We start from the raw sequence: 6,871 nt of genomic DNA, 5'->3' as shown, positions 1-6,871 counted from the left end.
AACAACACTATAACTCATGCCTGAATGAAATTCATGCAACATACATTTTCTCCTTGAGGCGCATCACAACCTTGTTGCAGGTAAGAACACTAGGCAATACTTCAGCACTTAATGTGGTAGGGCAGAAACAGCAGAATCACCAACAAAAATATGAAAAATGTGGCACTAAACAGACTGTGGAAAGGGCATTTGTTTATAGTAAGAGAGTTAAAATAAGAAGGCAGATTGTCGCCTTATTCGACCTCAGCTGGGAACACGCAACTCAAATTTTTTGCCATTCTGTGCAAGTCAGTGAATTACTGCTAAAGCGCCGGAGCGTTGACTATTTCTAAGTGTGGTAGACAGTTCTTAAGTGGCTCCTAGTGATCTCTGCTTCACGGAATTGTCAGGCCCAGCCCCTACTTTCCCCTTAAGTGGGGCTGGACCTGACAATTCACTTCCAATGAAGGGATGAAGAGAATAGTGATGGATGGAAACATCTGTCATGAGGTTACTGTAAAGGAGGAAAAAAAGCCTTTTGCTTCTAAGTTCTCAGCAAGGGCCTCTGTAACAAAAGACAGATTAACAAAAATAATAAAAATAAACCAAGTTATTATTGTGAACATCTTTTTTAAAGAGTGCCTTTTTTTAAAGTAGATTTTATTGATTACGCTCTTATAGTTCCAATTTTTTCCTTTTTGCCCCCCCCCCCCCCCCCGCCTCCACCTGGTACCCGCTTCCACCCAGTGCCCTCCCCTTCCCTTCAGCAATTCCCAGCTTAGGTCACATCCATGGGTTGAGCATATAAGTTCTTTGGCTTCTCCCTTTGTTATACTATTCTTAACATCCCTTTGCTTATTTTGCACCTACCAATTATGCTTCTTAAACCCTGTACACTTCCCCCCATTCTCTCTCTTCCCCCTCCCTGCTAATAACCCTCCAAATCATCTCCGTATCTGTGATTCTGTTTCTGTTCTGGTTGTCTGTTTAGTTTTGTTTTTTTTTTTTTTGCTTTTTAGGTTCAGTTGTTGATAGTTGTGAGTTTGTTGTCATTTCAGTGTTTATAGTTTTGATCTTCTTTGTCTTAAGTAAGTCCCTTTAACATTTCATATAATAATGTTATTATATGAAATGGTGCTTACCTTGGTACTTACCTTGTCTGGGAAGCACTTTATCTGCTCTTCCAATCTAAATGATAGCTTTGCTGGATAGAGTAATCTTGGTTGTAGGCCCTTGCTTTTCATCACTTTGAATACTTCTTGCTAGTCCCTTCTTGCCTGCAAAGTTTCTTTTGAGAAATCAGCTGCTAGTCTTATGGGAATTCCTTTGTAGTTAACTCTCTGTTTTTCTCTTGCTGCTTTAAAAAAAAAAAAAGATTTTATTTATTTATTTTTAGAGTGAGGGGAAAGAGAGGGAGAGAAACATGGTGTGTGAGAGAAACAGTGATTGGTTTCTTCTTTCATGACTGCGTCTAGGGACCTGGCCTACAACCCAGGCATGTGCCTTGACTGGGGATCAAACTGGTAACCTTTCAGTCCACAGCCCAATGCTCAAGCCATTGAGCCACACCAGTCAGGGCTTCTCTTGCTGTTTTTAAGATTCTCTCTTTGTCTTTAACCTTTGGCATTTTAATTATAATGTGTATCAGTGTGGTCTTCTTTGCGTCCAATTGTGTTTCCTGAACTTGTATGTCTATTTCCTTCATCAAATTAGGGGAATTTTCTTTCATTATTTTTTCAAATAAGTTTTCAGTTTCTTGCTCTTCCAATTCTCCTTCTGGCAACCCTATGTTTGAATGTTGGCACTTTTGTAGATGTCTCCAAGTCTTACACTCTCCTTGTTTTTTTTTGAATTCTTATTTTTTCAGTCTGTACTGGTTGACTTTATTTCTTTCTTATGTTCCAGGTCACTGATTTGAACCCCAGCTTCCTTCCCTTCACTGTTGGTACCCTGTGGATTTTTCTTTATTTCACTTAATGTAGATTTCATTTCTTCTGTTATGCTTTTGTTGTACTCAATGAGCCCTTTGGACTTCCTTATCACCAATGTTTTGAACTCTGCACCTGATAGGTTGGCTATCTCCATTTTGTTTAGTTCATTTTTGGGTGTTTTGTTCTGTTTTTTCATTTTAGCCATATTTCTTTGTCTCCTCAATTTGGCGGCCTCCCTGTGTTTGTTTCTGTGTATTAGGTAGAGCTGCTTTGACTCCCTGTCTTGGCACACTTGTTAAGTTGTATGGGGTGGAGCCTTAGGTATTTGCCAGGGTGGGGCAACCCTCTTCACCACTTTGTGGCTCTGTATGTGGCAGAGAGGTCAGAGAGGGTACAATGCTGCTGCCTGACTGCTGGAGGGTTGCTCTGCACTTGCCATAATTCCAGTCACTTTATCCACTTCCCGTAGGCAACTGGCGCCCTGCTAGTTGTTGCTGTGTTGGTGGTTCCCAGAGTGGGTGGGTTTACATACATTCTAGGACTGTGCATGCCCTTTAAATGGGATCTTCTAAGAGACTGGCAGTTCCTTCCACCACCCCAGTCCTCACTGGTTTTTATGTCCAGAAGTTACGAGGCTTTATTTTCCTGGCACTGGAACTCTGGACTGCATGGTCTGGCCTGGGGTTGGGATTGCTCACTCCCCAGGTATCCCTCCCAATTTTTATCCACCACATATGAATGTAAGACCACCCATTTTGCAGTTGCTGTCACAACCGCCATCTTGCTGCTGCCACACTGCATCCTCTCTGCTTCAGCTCCCTGTCTCTGCCCCTCCTACCCATCTGGATGGATATGTCATCTTTAAATCTTTGGTTGCTGGACTTCCATACAGTTCTATTTTCTGGCAGTTCTGGGTGTTTTTTGTTTTGAGGTTAGTTGCAATCCTTATGTTTGTGCAAGGAGGCAAAGCGTGTCTACCTATGCCTCCATCTTAATCAGAAGTCCTTAATGTGAATATCTTATATATACATGGGAAAGACTCAGGAAAAAAATAACTCAAAGGGATGGCTCAGAACATTGGTCTATATATATCTTGAAGGAAGAACAATAAATTTATAGATGAATGATAGGACAAAGGAAAGCTGTTTTAGACTTTCAAGGGCAGCAAACTGTGGGCAGGTAAATATATAGGAAATAATGGAAGATAAAGACTAGTTAGTAAAGTTTGTTTGTTATGTGGGTGTCATCTGCAGGCTGATACAGGTCTGAAGTTGTCTCTGGTAAACTTTTGTCCTTCCTGATAGAGAGGAAAAGAGGGATGGACACCTTTAAATATTTATGTACTACTTTGAGGCGAGTAGGGGGAGTACAGAGGGATTTTCTAGTATTTGCTTCTTCACAATTGCCTTAAGCTCAAAATAATTTTTATTTTTATTTTTTTATTTAAAGATTTTATTTATTTATTTATTTATTTATTTTTAGAGAGAGGAGGAGAGAGGGAGAAAGAGAAGGAGAAGGAGGAAACATCGACATGAGAGGGAAACATGGATCAATTGTCACTCTCACATCCCCAACTAGGGACCTGGCCCACAACTCAGGCACGTGCCCTGACCAGTAAACAAATTGGTGACTTTTTGCTTTTTGCATAATGCCCAGTCAACCGAGCCACACTAGTCAGGGCTCAAAATAACTTTTATATCAAAGGGGCATATTTTGCAGTGACATATTCCAGTTTCCTTCTGCAAGTTTCACCTTACTGGTACTTTTTTCCCCTGGCTCTTCTCTCATGCCTGCCCTGATGGAGAAAGCCACCTGTCAAGGAACTGACAGCCTACCTCAGACCAACAGCCCACAAGGCACTGAATCCTACCAACAACCGCTGAGTGAGCTTGGAAGTGGTTCTCTCCCAGCTGAACCTGGACATGACTGTGTTCTGGCCAACACCGTCACTGATGCCTCCTGATACCTCCTGAAACAGAGAGCCCAGTAAAGCCTGGATTTATGACCCACAGAAACTGTGAGATAATTAACATGTGTTGTTTTAAGTCACCAAGTTTTAGGGAAATTTATTAGCAATAACTAACAATAGATAACTGATACAATAAGAAAATTAAAGTATATAAATTTAACACTGAATTTTAAAAATTTAAAAGAAAAAATAAATGTAAGGAAAACAAAGATAAATTACAAAAATTAACAATTAGAGATTGGGAATGATAGAGCTAATAAATCAATCCAAGAGCTGATTCTTTGAAAGGCAACAAATTAGTAACTAACCTAAGAAATAAAAAAGAGGAAAGCATAAAATCATAAGATAAGAAGTGATAATGGGGAAAGAAGCACAATATAGAATAAAAACTTAAGTACTTTGTTCACCTTTATGCATCGTTCACATCTTTAAAAGAAAACATTTATTTTACACCTGATTCCCTTCCTTTTCCCTGTGGGAAGGTCAGCTGATGTCCGTTTGGACTTTCTGGCTTTATCCTACCTATTCTCTGTAATGAAGGGTGAAAGAGGGTGAGTCTTCCAGAGCAGTATTTTTTTTCAGGGGGGCCACAGAGAGCAAGTTTATCTGGTGAACGCTGAGGGCAAACATCATCCAAGAGAGATGAGCTGCGGAAAGGTCTGTGGCAAGAGCACCTAGGGGGCCTCGGGGGCTGCATTCAGTGTCACACAGGGGGAGGCACAGGGCTCCAGTCACACTGGGAATGCCTCCAGCCATTCCGCTCCATGCAGGTGAGCTCTTCATTCTTGATAGAACCATCGCTGTCCTCGTGCCCTGCCACCAGCATCTCACTTCTTCCTCTGTCATCTTCTCACCCAGTGTGACCAGAACACGCTGATCTCAGCACCCATGACAGTGCCATTCCCTTCCTTGGCAAACACTCCAAGGCCTTCGACATAGTTCTCAGGGGTACCCCGGTCCTTGCTCTTGGCCACAGCCTGCAGCATGGGCAGGAAGTACTCAAACTTTAATGCCTTCACATTCATCTCATCACTCTTGGGGTTCCCCAGGACCTTGAGCCCCACTGTGTTGATGGGGTTCTGGCCCAGGGCCCTCGTCATGTCCCCACACTGACTGTACAGAATCTTGCTATCCCCTGTTCAGCCAAACAGCTGCAAGTCTCCCGTGAACTCTGTGGGCTGGTTCTCGGTGATATCACACATCCTGACTGTTCAGCTCTGTCAGAAATTTTCCTGCAGTAATGGCTCCAGAGAAGTGTTTTATTAATTGTATGGTTCGTGAACTCTATGTAGTGGATATTGACCAGAACTTTAAAATGACATACAATAGAATATAAAAGTCTGAGTGCATAGCACATAATAAAGATAAGGATTGTTTTCTTAAAACTTATACTTGTGTGTCTGTACTTGAGTGTGTGCACATTAGTTGCTCTGTAAAATGTACTTCTTACTCTTTGTTCAGGTCAAAAGAGTTTGGAAGCTGTTAGTGCACAGCTCTCAGGGTACATGGAAAGTAACCCTGTATACACACATGGCTCCCCCAAACATTTTCAATTGTGAACGCTGACCCTCAAACAAGAAGGTACAACGTTTCCCCATTGAAATGTATGCCACAACTTCATGGGCTTCAAACTCTGACTCATCTTTTCCAGGGGTTAACTTTCCTTTCTCTACCTGCATAATATCATTGACAATTTCCATCCATTCCAATGATCTTGTATTTCATGGCAACTGTTAGATGACCTCAGTTTTATCCATTTTAAAATTATACTTGCATGTTTTTCATATGGAGAATTTGTTCAATTCTTGCTACGTGGTGGATTCCTGAACTTTGACTAAGCTATTTTTCCTTTAGTTTTAAGTTTTAATTTGTTTCCATATGGAATCTATCTGCCTAACAAATGGAAAAACAAAAGAAAAACATTAATGATTAAGCCATTTCACCAGTCCTTTGGGTTGTCCTTAGCTCCTACCTTAATTTCTTCTTTCTGCTCTTTTCTATTCTAAGTATTGTATTGAGATGGCATTTCTTCTTCTCCTTATTCTCCTCCCCCTTCGCCCCCTCCCCCTCTTCCTCCTCCACCTCCTCCTCCTTCTCCTTCTCTTTCTCTCTCTCTCCTTCCCTCTACAACGACTCTAGGGGAAGCCAGATGCTGCGCTGTAAGTAGCCCTTTGGAGAGTTCTATGTGGCACAGAACTGATGACTCTGGCTAACAGCTATCGAAGACCTGAAGCCCGACAACAGCCCCCGGAGTGAATGTGGAAGGAGATCCCCGCCTAATGGAGCCTTGAGGTGACTATACTCCTGACTGATGACATAATTGCTTCCTCGTGAGAGACCCTGAGCTAAAGGACCCAGCCAAACTGTATCCAGATACCTGACCCACAGAAACTGTAAGATAACATTTGTTGTTTTAAGTCGCTATGATTTGGGGTAATTTGTTACACAGCAATAATAGCGAATACAGGGGCAAGTCACCCATTGTTTGTACTTCGGTTGAAGGTATGGCTCAGCCTCCATCATTGATGTTGAAACAAGCCAAGTAAGGTCTGTCCCCAATTTCTGACAAATATGGGCCCATGTAAGCACGTGACCTGGGCTCAGCCTATCCAGGAATGGCCTGGCCTTTAATGACCTAATTAAGTATGGTTGAGACAGGATTCTTCACAGTGGCTGCCCTGAGTGTCCCATAGCAGAGGGGCCAATGGCAGCTTCCAAGCAAGACTGCTCCTGCATTGAATCTGGGTCTCTGATCCTCAATTTTCCTGTCTGTAAAATGGAGATAATAACAGTTCCTATATTCTGGGATTGTTGTGAGGATTACAGGGACGCAAATGTGGAAAGGGCTTAGGTCAGCACTTGGCAAACAGCAAGTGCTATTTTAGTGTTGACTTTTTTAAAAAAATTATTTTATACATAAGGGAACTAAGGCTCAGAGAAGTATAAAGTAATTTTCCAGGATTAGAAAACTCTTACTGAAAACTGAGAAGGG

At 41.9% G+C, this 6,871-nt stretch overlaps 1 pseudogene; it reads right to left on the bottom strand.

Annotated features, from left to right (window-relative positions):
* Positions 1–4,582: 4,582 nt before the first annotated feature.
* Positions 4,583–5,081, bottom strand: LOC129065498 (myosin light polypeptide 6-like; annotated as a pseudogene).
* Positions 5,082–6,871: the final 1,790 nt, after the last annotated feature.

Source organism: Pteronotus mesoamericanus, unplaced genomic scaffold, assembly GCF_021234165.1.
Source record: "Pteronotus mesoamericanus isolate MK-2021 breed Mesoamerican mustached bat unplaced genomic scaffold, CSHL_Meso_final contig_180, whole genome shotgun sequence".
NCBI lineage: Eukaryota > Metazoa > Chordata > Mammalia > Chiroptera > Mormoopidae > Pteronotus > Pteronotus mesoamericanus.
Note: the sequence above shows the minus strand (reverse complement) of the source record. Positions and strands in the feature narration are given on the sequence as shown.